Here is a 13,210-nt window from a genome sequence, read left to right on the forward strand (position 1 = left end):
GATACATGTGTGGATACATAGACAAAACACAATGTCCCTAGTAAAACTCTACTAGACTAGCTGGTTAATCAAAGATGGTTAAGTTTCCTAACCATAGATATGTGTTGTCATTTGATGGATGGGATCACATCATTAGGAGAATGATGTGATGGACAAGACCCATCCGTTAGCTTAGCATAATGATCGTTAAGTTTAATTGCTATTGCTTTCTTCATGTCATATAAACATTCCTTTGACTATGAGATTATGCAACTCCCGGATACCGGAGGAATACCATGTGTGCTATCAAACGTCACAACGTAACTGGGTGATTATAAAGATGCTCTACAGATATCTCCGAAGGTGTTTGTTGGGTTGGCATAGCTCGAGATTAGGATTTGTCACTCCGAGTATCGGAGAGGTATCTCTGGGCCCTCTCGGTAATGCACATCATAATAAGCCTTGCAAGCAATGTGACTAAGGATTTAGTTGCGGGATGATGTATTACGGAACGAGTAAAGAGACTTGTCGGTAACGAGATTGAACTAGGTATGAAGATACCGACGATCAAATCTCGGGCAAGTAACATACCATTGACAAAGGGAATAACGTATGTTGTCATTACAGTACGACCGATAAAGATCTTTGTAGAATATGTGGGAACCAATATGAGCATCCAGGTTCCGCTGTTGGTTATTGACTGAAGAGGTGTCTCGGTCATGTGTACATAGTTTTCGAACACGTAGGGTCCGCACGCTTAACGTTTGATGACGATTTTGTATTATATGAGTTATGTGATTTGGTGACCGAATGTTGTTCGGAGCCTAGGATGAGATCATGGACATGAAGGGGAGTCTCGAAATGGTTGACCGGTCAGAACGAGAAGGAAATATGCCCTAGAGGAAATAATAAAGTTGTTATTTATATTTCCTTATATCATGATAAACGTTTATTATTCATGCTAGTATTGTATTAAACGGAAACTTAGTACATGTGTGAATACATAGACAAAAGAGAGTGTCCCTAGTATGCCTCTACTTGACTAGCTCGTTAATCAAAGATGGTTAAGTTTCCTGACCATAGACATGTGTTATCATTTGATGAACGGGATCAAATCATTAGAGAATGATGTGATGGACAAGACCCATCCGTTAGCTTAGCATAATGATCGTTAAGTTTTATTGATATTGCTTTCTTCATGACTTATACATATTCCTCTGACTATGAGATTATGCAACTCCCGTATACTGGAGGAACACCTTGTGTGCTATCAAACGTCACAACGTAACTGGGTGATTATAAAGATGCTCCACAGGTGTCTCCGAAGGTGTTTGTTGGGTCGGCATAGATCAAGATTAGGATTTGTCACTCCGTGTATTGGAGAGGTATCTCTGGGCCCTCTCGGTAATCAGGGCCGGGCCGGCAAAATCTAGGGCCCTGTGCGAAAATAAAAAATGAGGCCCTATTTCACTAAAAAAATAATGAGCAATCATAATGTATATAACCCTAAAAAGACAATTATAATGTACATAACCCTAAAATAAGTGACTGAACTTTAAACTAACTTTAATACAAAAGTTAATACAAAGTTGAGCCACTTATTTTGGGACGGAGGGAGAATATGATATAATGTCTTATCAAACTAATGTTTCCTCGTGATGACCAAAATCAGTATTATAGAAACACAAGATACAAAACATGAATAAAAAAAATTAAACCGATACTCCCTCTGTAAACAAATATAAGAGCATTTACAACACTGTTTTAGTGATCTAAATGCTCTTATATTTCTTTTATGAAGGGAGTGCCATTTAAATCAACTAGTCTCTAATTAGAAATTAGGAGTAGAAGCCAGAGTTAATCAGAAAGGACTCTCCAATGGGAGGCTACCTGTTTTGGCGAGAGGATCAGAGGAATTGTCCCTGTGCCGCCCGTCGCCCGTGTTCTGGAGTCTGGAGTTGTCACCCTGCCGCTCCTCGCCGGCATTCTTGAGTCTGGAATTGTTGCCGATCGATCCGACGATTCAATTTCCAATGATCCGATCGAGCAGCGTTGGAACTCGTCAGAACTGTCGCCGAGGCCGATCGATCTGACAATGGATGATCACGTTTCCTGTAGGCTGTAGCCCGTAGCGACGCAAGTGCTTTTGCTTGTTTGCGGTCCGTCGATCGATCTGATGATTCAGTTTCTCTTTTTTAGGGTTGACGATCTCCGTTTCCTAATTCTTACTATATCAAGCGGCGTTGCAGTGGTTTTTTTGGTTGGGGGGGGGAGCAGTGCTGCAGCGGCTAATCGATCTGACGCTCGAGCTAGCGGCCGAGAGCCATGCGCACGCGCACGCGCTAGCGGCCTAGAGCCATGCGTGCGGCCCAGCGCCCAGGAACAACTAACATATCATAGGCCTATAAAAAAAGTTGGGGCCCCCAAATTTTATGGGCCCTGTGTGGGCCGCACGTTTTGCACAACTATGGGCCCGGCCCTGTCGGTAATGCACATCACTATAAGTCTTGCAAGCAATGTGACTAATGAGTTAGTTGCGGGATGATGCATGACAGAATGAGTAAAGAGACTTTTCAGCAACGAGATTGAACTAGGTATGATGATACCGATGATCGAATCTCGAGCAAGTAACATACCGATGACAAAGGGAATGACGTATGTTATGCGGTTTCGATAAAGATCTTCGTAGAATATGCAGGACCAATATGAGCATCCAGGTTCCACTATTGGTTACTGACTGGAGATGTCTCTCGGTCATGTCTACATAGTTATCGAACCCATAGGGTCCGCACGCTTAACGTTCGATGACGATTTGTAGTATGAGTTATGTGTTTTGGTGACCGAAGTTTATTCGGAGTCCCGGATGATATCACGGACATGACGAGGAGTCTCGAAATAGTCAAGAGGTAAATATTCAAATATTGGAAGGTTATATACAGACGCCGGAATGGTTCCAAAGAGGTTCGGGGCTTTTTCGGAGTACCGGGAGGTTACCGGACCCCCCCCCCGGGAAAGTTAATGTGCCTCATGGGCCATAGTGGAGAGAGGGAGGAAGGCCACAAGAGGAGGCGCGCGCCTCCCCCTGCCCAATCCGAATTGGACAAGGGGTGGGGGCGCGGCCCCCCTTTCCTTCTCCTTCTCCCCTCTTTCCCCTTTCCCCTCTCTGTTGGAAGGAAGGGGGGCGAATCCTACTAGGAGTGGAGTCCTAGTAGAACTCCCCCCCATGGCGCGCCACCCCTAGGGCCGGCCACCTCCTCCTCCCCTCCTTTATATACGGGGGCGGGGGGCACCCCAAAGACACATTAATTGTTCTCTTAGCTGTGTGCCGTGCCCCCCTCCACAGTTTACTCCTCCGGTCATAGCGTCATAGTGCTTAGGCGAAGCCCTGCGCGGATCACATCACCATCATCGTCACCACGCCGCCGTGCTGACGGAACTCTCCCTCGACCCTCTACTGTATCAAGAGTTCGAGGGACGTCATCAAGCTGAACGTGTGCTGGACACGGAGATGTCGTACGTTCAGTACTTGGATCGGTTGGATCGTGAAGACGTTCGACTACATTAACTGTGTTAACCTAACGCTTCCGCTTTTGGTCTACGAGGGTACGTGGACACACTCTCCCCCTTTCATTGCTATGTATCTCCTAGATAGATCTTGCCTGATCGTAGGATTTTTTTAAAAAATTGCATGCTACGTTCCCCAATAGTAGCTACCTATGGAATCATTGAATAAATGACGACACCGGAGAGTAGAGGGGATGTGAGGACTAGGAGGTGGTGGAGTGGGGATGATGTGGTATTAGTGGTTTGGGGTGGTGGTGAGAGGACGGGGTGATGTTGTTATTTGGGAGGCGGTTGGAGGCCATGGAGGCTGGAGCGCAGCAGAAGAGCGGGCAATGGCAGTACTAGAGGCACGCCCGACACCTTTGGGATCAGTGCAAGTTGCAACCACGTGGTTAGATGCAAGGCAGCGGTAGAAGAGATGAGATGATTTAAAGGAACAAGGCAGAGTGCAAGAAGTTCTACGTCATCTGATACGTCCATTTTGCATCATGTTTTTATATCGATATTTATTGCATAATGGGCTGTTATTACACATTATGTCACAATACTTATGCCTATTCTCTCTTATTTTACAAGGTTTACATGAAGAGGGAGAATGCCGGCAGCTGGGATTCTGGGCTGGAAAAGGAGCAAATATTAGAGGCCTATTATGCACAGCTCCAAAAGTCCTGAAACTTCACGCAAGTTATTTCCAGAATATATAAAAAATATTGAGCGAAGAAAGTTCTAGAGGGGGCCACACCCTGGCCACGAGGGTGGGGGCGCGCCCCCTGCCTCGTGGGCCCCCTGGTGGCCCTCCGGTGCCCATCTTTGGCTATATGGAGTCTTTCGTCCGAGAAAAAATCATAAGCAAGTTCATGGGACGAAACTTCGCCGCCACGAGGCGGAACCTTGGCGGAACCAATCTAGGGCTCCGGCGGAGTTGTTCTGCCGGGGAAACTTCTCTCCGGGAGGGGGAAATCATCACCATCGTCATCACCAATGATCCTCTCATCGGGAGGGGGTCAATCTCCATCAACATATTCACCAGCACCATATCATCTCAAACCCTAGTTCATCTCTTGTATCCAATCTTTGTATCCAAACCTCAGATTGGTACCTGTGGGTTGCTAGTAGTGTTGATTACTCCTTGTAGTTGATGCTAGTTGGCTTACTTGGTGGAAGATCATATGTTCAAATCCAATATGCATATTAATACCCCTCTGATTATGAACATGAATATGCTTTGTGAGTAGTTACGTTTGTTCCTGAGGACATGAGAGAAGTCTTGCTATTAGTAGTCATGTGAATTTGGTATTCGTTCGATATTTTGATGAGATGTATGTTGTCATCCCTCTAGTGGTGTCATGTGAACGTCGACTACATGACACTTCACCATTGTTTGGGCCTAGAGGGAGGCATTGGGAAGTAATAAGTAGACGATGGGTTGCTAGAGTGACAGAAGCTTAAACCCTAGTTTATGTGTTGTTTCGTAAGGGGCTGATTTGGATCCATATGTTTCATGCTATGGTTAGGCTTACCTTAATACTTCGGTTGTAGTTGCGGATGCTCACAATAGGGGTTAATCATAAGTGGGATGCTTGTCCAAGTAAGGACAGTACCGAATCACCGGTCCACCCACATATCAAATTATCAAAGTACCGAACGCGAATCATATGATCGTGATGAAAACTAGCTTGACGATAATTCCCATGTGTCCTCGGGAGCGCTTTCCTTCATATAAGAGTTTGTCCAGGCTTGTCCTTTGCTACAAAAAGGATTGGGCCATCTTGCTGCACCTTATTTACTTTTATTGCTTGCTACTCTTTACAAATTACCTTATCACAAAACTATCTGTTACCGACAATTTCAGTGCTTGTAGAGAATACCTTACTAAAAACTGCTTATCATTTCCTTCTGTTCCTCGTTGGGTTCGACACTCTTACTTATCGAAAAGGCTACGATAGATCCCCTACTTTTGTGGGTCATCATCATCCTCCTGCTACGAGACCTAACAATCATGGGTGCATGGTGGCTACCTAGGATGTTAGACAGACTACATGGTGTAGCATGCGCAACCGCGAGAGCAAAGCTACTGATCCTCTTATGCTTCATGATAGAAGAATGCTATCATCAGCGCTATCATGCCACACTGGATGCATAAGGATAGCGACCTCTAGGCAATGATCGAGCAACCTATACGACATGTCTTTTTCTACAATTTTTCATGAACTATTGGATAAGCATGATTCATCCCAAACAATACATTATAGTTAGATGACAAAATATTGTAACAAGGCACCAAATCTCATTGTACAAACATTTCAAAGATGTAGAGGTAAATGATGGGCAGTGTTGGTATTTGTATTTACCTGTCCTGTATGCTTCTTTCCTTTACTTATTGGTGGAGATTTCATCTTGTTCGCCATCAAACCGAGAAAAACAATGACAGACTGCACTGGCTCATGATGAGTAGATTCTGTCGAACCAAGGCCAATGAGGAGGTGAAGGATACATACATTCATGGTCGCTGATATGCGTGGTCCATTGAGCGCGGCGCCCCCACTGTTGAGCGCATTGATTGTGCCCTCTACAACACCAGTTGGGACGACCTCCACCCTTAGTCATTTCTTCACCACCATGCGATGGCCGTCTCCGATCATAGCCCTCTGGTGGTTGATCTCCCTTCGCTCCTCGGGTGCGTCTGTTCCACTTTGAGAGGCACTAGCCAAAGATCGATGTTTTTCATCAAGTGGCACGAGGCTTGGCTCTTGCTTGTTGCTGACCTGGACCCCTCCGCCGCACTATCGGTCGCATGAAAATCACGACTTGTCGGTTGCACACGTGGATTGCGAAGAATATTGTCAATGTTTCCCTCCATCTTCTCCTCTCCCGAGAAATCAATGACGAAGAATGAATTTTTGTGTGAGGTGGGCAGACTCTAAAGGAGAAAAACATTTTAGGGCAAACCAAAGTAGTCCATTCACATTAAGGATGCACATCGATAATTTTATGTGATATAAGCGTAATGACGGACAATTGTTGTGGATTCCAGCACTTGTGCCACTCCTGTTGATACTTGGATTAGAAGTACTACGCCTACCGACTACATCAAAATATCTTGTCAAATTTGCAATTAATCACATGAGAATGTCACTAAAATCTTTGCATTGTAGAGTGTCAATCCATTCTCTAAAAAGGCCACTAAAATTCAAAAAATCGCCCCCTTTCCTTTCCTAACCCTTTCTCATTCATGGGCATATTCTCCTATCCCCATTGATGCCTGATGTGCGCATTGGGGGTTGGGCATTGGTCGACGGTTGTTGGACAATACCGCTGCTCAGGGAGCAAATAACCTAACTGCTCAGATCCCAATATAGGACGGCTCCTCACGGCCCAAAACGGAAAGGTTTTTAGGGATTTTTTTCCAGGAGCTATCGGTTTATCTCAACGAGCGACTACATGCATGTATACATAAAAATATTAGCAAATAAAGGTTGGAAAGGTGCTCTACCTCACCTTGTCGAGAGCTCTACGGCCTTGCCCGTGGCTCGGTTATGAGCATGACCCGGCCAAAAATAAGGAGACTTTGCTTTGCCCTTGTAGCTTCCGACCTTGACAGTTTAAGCTCTGGGTGGGCCATCCAGCAGCATGCATCAGCCTGTAACATCATTGCGTATTGACCCATCCCACCCCACCAACTCGATCAAAGCGTTGAAACACAAAAGCAAAGCACTGCAATCTCGTCCTCCTTATCGATCCTCAACTCGCTCTCCTTCTCTCAAGTAGAGGATTGCTTTTAAAAGCATATTGGTCCATTCAGCCACTATAGCGATGCTGAGCTGTCGGTGTCAAAACCGGCGGATCTCGTAGTAGGGGTCCTAAGCTAGGCGTCTTGGAGCGATGGTAACCTGGACACGGATTTTACCCAGGTTCGGGCCCTCTTGATGGAGGTAAAACCCTACGTCCTGCTTTTGATTGTATTCATATGGGGATAGTACAGAGTACATGTGTCTACCACGAGATGGTAATGAATATGAGATATTGTCTATTGACTAGCCTGGCCTCGGTTTATACATGCACCGTAGGCCTAGGGTTTATAGGAGTCCTTGTCTTGGGTGCCAAGTCTTGTGGAGTCTTCCTTGTATGCGGCAAGGGTTGTCCGAACTGGCCCATGAGTCTTCCTTGATCGGGAGACGATGTGGTGAGTACCCCCTAGTCCAGGACAGCGTCAGTAGCCCCCTGAACCGGTCTTCAAGTTGGGGACGCTCCTCGATTCTTCCGAACTGTTCTTCATATTTGGTCGTCGGTCTTGAAAACTGGTTCAACAAATCTTCCCATCTTCGATCTTGAGGATCGCCAAAGTGCATCCGAAGAGTTTACACGTCGGGTACCAGAGGAGCCCCTTTAAGTTCCCGGCCTTTATCAATGCCTTGTTATTTTCACGCCCACCTCGGGTTTGAAGTTGTCCCCGTGCGGCGGTGTCCTCTTGCATCCGGGCTCCAATGTCGGACTGCATTTGAGGTATCTTTTGCAGCCAAGCACCAACGCCGGACTGTATCTGAGCTCCAATGCTGGACTGAATCCAAACTCCAACGCCGGAGAGTATCCGAGCTCCAACGCCGGACTATATCCGAGGTAGTACACCACCTCGTCCATGGGCTGATTTTTACGAATTTAATCTCGAATTGTGCAATGTAATCTCTACTGAGATGTGTAGCTAGTAGCCCTCAAGGTGCATGTTGGCCCAATATTCGGGATGTACCTGAAGGAAAAAATCAAACCGCTGACCCTAATTGCCCCTGAGACTCAGGTTGATTCATAAAATCAGCCTGAGGATCAATTCCCATCTCGGCAGCATATTTAGGAATAGAAACATGGTGTGCAAAGTTCTCGAGACTCAGGTTGGGTGCGGCCGACCAACCTGAGGATAATAATCTCCTCGAAAACTATATTGCACTTTAAATTTTCTGCATTGGATTGTCAATGCAGTAGCCCCCGAGACACTGGTCGGGTGGCAACACCAGATCAGGGGATCGATCTACCCCTTTAATATTTGTAAATAATAAGCATGAAGCCCAGTAGCCCCCGAGCCTTAATGTGGGCACGGGTGGCCGAATTAAGGATCGATATCCAGAGTAAAATCACAAATCATGTGTAATGATTCTATGTATCCAAGGACGTTACATCATTAACGCTCGGATCCACATTGTACAAAACTTTGTTGACCGACCATCGGCTTCCACCTCCTCGGCCAGTAGCCAAGGAGTGTTTTTCCTACTTTATAAAACCTTTATGAGGGCAAAGATTTATGACAAACAAGGCAATCTGGCCATACGGTTTTATAAGCAAAGGTACGCAGAGAGATCATACGTTATATTACTGTTTAACATAAGAAATGTCTCTCAAAGAAACTAGTCCCGCTATCGGTTCCTTTCTTTGGGTTGTCATGCTAAGCATGATCATGAAACCTCAGCTCTAATGCAAGAGCAAAATATTGAGGATTTAGTTTGGGAGGCTAGTTACTAGCCCCAGGTAGTGTTTGACGACAGTCGAGGTCAAGCCGTAAACACTTCGGCCAATGTTATGAATGGCCCGTCATTTAACACAGTCATCGGATCACTGACCAGTTTATGCTTATTGTGACAGTCATTTTTCGGCTTTCTCCACTGAGGTGCTTAACCATGTGAGTTGGAAGCACAATCGCAGTGGTTCTCCCTTTGCACACCTAGCCGAACAAAGCGGAACGTAGGAGGCAAGTGTAGGAGCCGGGCAATGATGTCTACTACACAACCTTGTTCTTGTAGACGTTGTTGGGCCTCCAAGTGTAGAGGTTTGTAGGACAGTAGCAGATTTCCCTCAAGTGGATGACCTAAGGTTTATCAATCCGTAGGAGGCATAGGATGAAGATGGTCTCTCTCAAGCAACCCTACAAGCAATAAAAAAAGAGTCTCTTGTGTCCCCAACACACCCAATACAATGGTAAATTGTATAGGTGCACTAGTTCGGCGAAGAGATGGTGATACAAGTGGTATATGGATAGTAGATAAAGGTATTTGTAATCTGAAATTATAAAAACAGCAAGGTAAATAATGGTAAAAGTGAGCGTAAACGGTATTGCAATGCGTTGAAACAAGGCCTAGGGTTCATACTTTCGCTAGTGTAAGTTCCCTCAACAATACTAACATAATTGGATCACATAATTATCCCTCAGCATGCAACAAAGAGTCACTCCAAAGTCACTAATAGCGGAGAACGAACGAAGAGATTATGGTAGGGTACGAAACCACCTCAAAGTTATTCTTTCCAATCAATCCGTTGGGCTATTCCTATAAGTGTCACAAACAGCCCTAGAGTTCGTACTAGAATAACACCTTAAGACACAAATCAACCAAAACCCTAATGTCACCTAGATACTCCAATGTCACCTCAAGTATCCGTGGGTATAATTATACGATATGCATCACACAATCTCAGATTCATCTATTCAACCAACACATAGGACCTCAAAGAGTGCCCCAAAGTTCTACCAGAGAATCACGACGAAAACGTGTGCCAACCCCTATGCATAGGTTCATGGGGAGGAACCCGCAAGTTGATCACCAAAACATACATCAAGTGAATCACGTGATATCCCATTGTCACCACAGATATCCATGGCAAGACATACATCAAGTGTTCTCAAATCTTTAAAGACTCAGTCCGATAAGATTACTTCAAAGGGGAAACTCAATTCATTACAAGAGAGAAGAGGGGGAGGAGAAACATAAGATCCAACTATAATAGCAAAGCTCGCGATACATCAAGATCGTGCCAAATCAAGAACACGAGAGAGAGAGAGATCAAACACATAGCTACTGGTACATACCCTCAGCCCTGAGGGAGAACTACTCCTCCTCGTCATGAAGAGCACCGGGATGATGAAGATGGACACCAGAGAAGGATTGCCCCCTCCGGCAGGGTGCCGGAACGGGTCTAGATTGGTTTTCGGTGGCTACGGAGGCTTCTGGCGGCGGAACTCCCGATCTAATCTCCATTCTGGAAGTCTTAGGGTATGACGATATATATGGGTGCAGGAAGTATGTCAGAGGAGCTACTGGGGCCCCACGAGGCAGGGGGTGCGCCCTAGGGGGGTGGGCGCGCCCCCACCCTCGTGGCTTCCTCGTTCCTTCCTTGACGTGGGGTCCAAGTCCATTGGGTGGCTTTCGTTCCAAAACTAACTTCTCTAGTTGATTTCGTTCCGTTTCGACTCCGTCTGATATTCCTTTTCTTCGAAACACTGAAATAGGCATAAATCAGCAAATCTGGGCTGGGCCTCCGGTTAATAGGTTAGTCCCAAAAATAATATAAAAGTGGAAAATAAAGCCCAATGTTGCCCAAAACAGTAGATAATATAGCATGGAGCAATCAAAAATTATAGATACGTTGGAGACGTATCAAGCATCCCCAAGCTTAATTCCTGCTCGTCTTCGAGTAGGTAAATGATGAAAAGATAATTTTTGATGTGGAATGCTAGTTGGCATAATTTCAATGTAATTATTCTTAATTGTGGCATGAATATTCAGATCCATAAGATTCAAGACAAAAGTTCATATTGACATAAAAATAATAATACTTCAAGCATAATAACAAAGCAATCATGTCTTCTCAAAATAACATGGCCAAAGAGAGCTATCCCTACAAAATCATATAGTCTGGCTATGCTCCATCTTCACCACACAAAATATTTAAATCATGCACAACCCCGATGACAAGCCAAGCAATTGTTTCATACTTTTGATGTTCTCAAACCTTTTCAATCTTCACGCAATACATGAGCGTGAGCCATGGACATAACACTATAGGTGGAATAGAATGGTGGTTGTGGAGAAGACAAAAGGGGGAAAGATAGTCTCACATCAACTAGGCGTATCAACGGGCTATGGAGATGCCCATCAATAGATATCAATGTGAGTGAGTAGGATTGCCATGCAACGGATGCACTAGAGCTATAAATGTATGAAAGCTCAACAAAAGAAACTAGTGGGTGTGCATCCAACTCGCTTGCTCACGAAGACCTAGGGCATTTTGAGGAAGCCCATCATTGGAATATACAAGCCAAGTTCTATAATGAAAGATTCCCACTACTATATGAAAGTGACAACATAGGAGACTCTCTATCACGAAGATCATGATGCTACTTTGAAGCACAAGTGTGGTAAAAGGATAGTAGCATTGTCCCTTCTCTCTTTTTCTCTCATTTTTTAATTTTTTTAATTGGGCCTTTCTCTTTTTTTATGGCCTCTTTTTTCTCTTTTTTTATTTGGGCTTCTTTGGCCTCTTTAATTTTTTTATTTTCGTTCGGAGTCTCATCCCGACTTGTGGGGGAATCATGGTCTCCATCATCCTTTCCTCACTAGGACAATGCTCTAATAATGATGATCATCACACTTTTATTTTTCTTACAACTCGATACTTAGAACAAAATATGACTCTATATGAATGCCTCCGGCGGTGTACCGGGATGTGCAATGACTCATGAGTGATATGTATGAAAGAATTATGAATGGTGGCTTTGCCACAAATACGATGTCAACTACATGATCATGCTAAGCAATATGACAATGATGGAGTGTGTCATAATAAACGGAATGGTGGAAAGTTGCATGGCAATATACCTCGGAATGGCTATGGAAATGCCATAATAGGTAGGTATGGTGGCTGTTTTGAGGAAGGTATATGGCGGGTTTATGGTACCGGCGAAAGTTGCGCGGTACTAGAGAGTCTAGCAATGGTGTAAGGGTGAGAGTGCGTATAATCCATGGACTCAACATTAGTCATAAAGAACTCACATACTTATTGCAAAAATCTGTTAGTTATCGAAACAAAGTACTATGCGCATGCTCCTAGGGGGATAGATTGGTAGGAAAAGACCATCGCTCGTCCCCGACCGCCACTCATAAGGAAGACAAACAATAAATAAATCATGCTCCGACTTCATCACATAACGGTTCACCATACGTGCATGCTACGGGAATCACAAACTTCAACACAAGTATTTCTCAAATTCATAACCACTCAACTAGCATGACTCTAATATCACCATCTCCATATCTCAAAACAATTATCAAGTATCAAACTTCTCATAGTATTCGACACACTCATAAGAGAATTTTATTATTCTTGAATACCTAGCATATTAGGATTTTAAGCAAATTACCATGCTATTTAAGACTCTAAAAATAATCTAAGTGAAGCATGAGAGTTCATCTATTTCTTCAAAATAAAACTACCACCATGCTCTAAAAGATATAAGTGAAGCACTAGAGCAAATGACAAACTACTCCGAAAGATATAAGTGAAGATCAATGAGTAGTCGAATAATTATGCAACTATGTGAAGACTCTCTAACATTTAAGAATTTAAGATCTTGTATTTTATTCAAATAGCAAGCAAAACTAAATAAAATGACATCTAAGAATAGCAAACATCATGTGAAGAAGCAAAAACTTAGGATCAACCGATACTAACCGATAGTTGTTGAGGAAGAAAGGTGGGATGCCAACCGGGGCATCCCCAAGCTTAGATGCTTGAGACTTCTTGAAATGTTATCTTGGGATGACTTGGGCATCCCCAAGCTTGAGCTTTTGTGTCTCCTTAATTCCTCTCATATCACGGTCTCCCTAAATCTCAAAAGCTTCATCCACAC

The sequence above is a fragment of the Triticum aestivum genome, chromosome 1A, assembly GCF_018294505.1.
Source record: "Triticum aestivum cultivar Chinese Spring chromosome 1A, IWGSC CS RefSeq v2.1, whole genome shotgun sequence".
In the NCBI taxonomy this organism is placed as follows: domain Eukaryota; kingdom Viridiplantae; phylum Streptophyta; class Magnoliopsida; order Poales; family Poaceae; genus Triticum; species Triticum aestivum.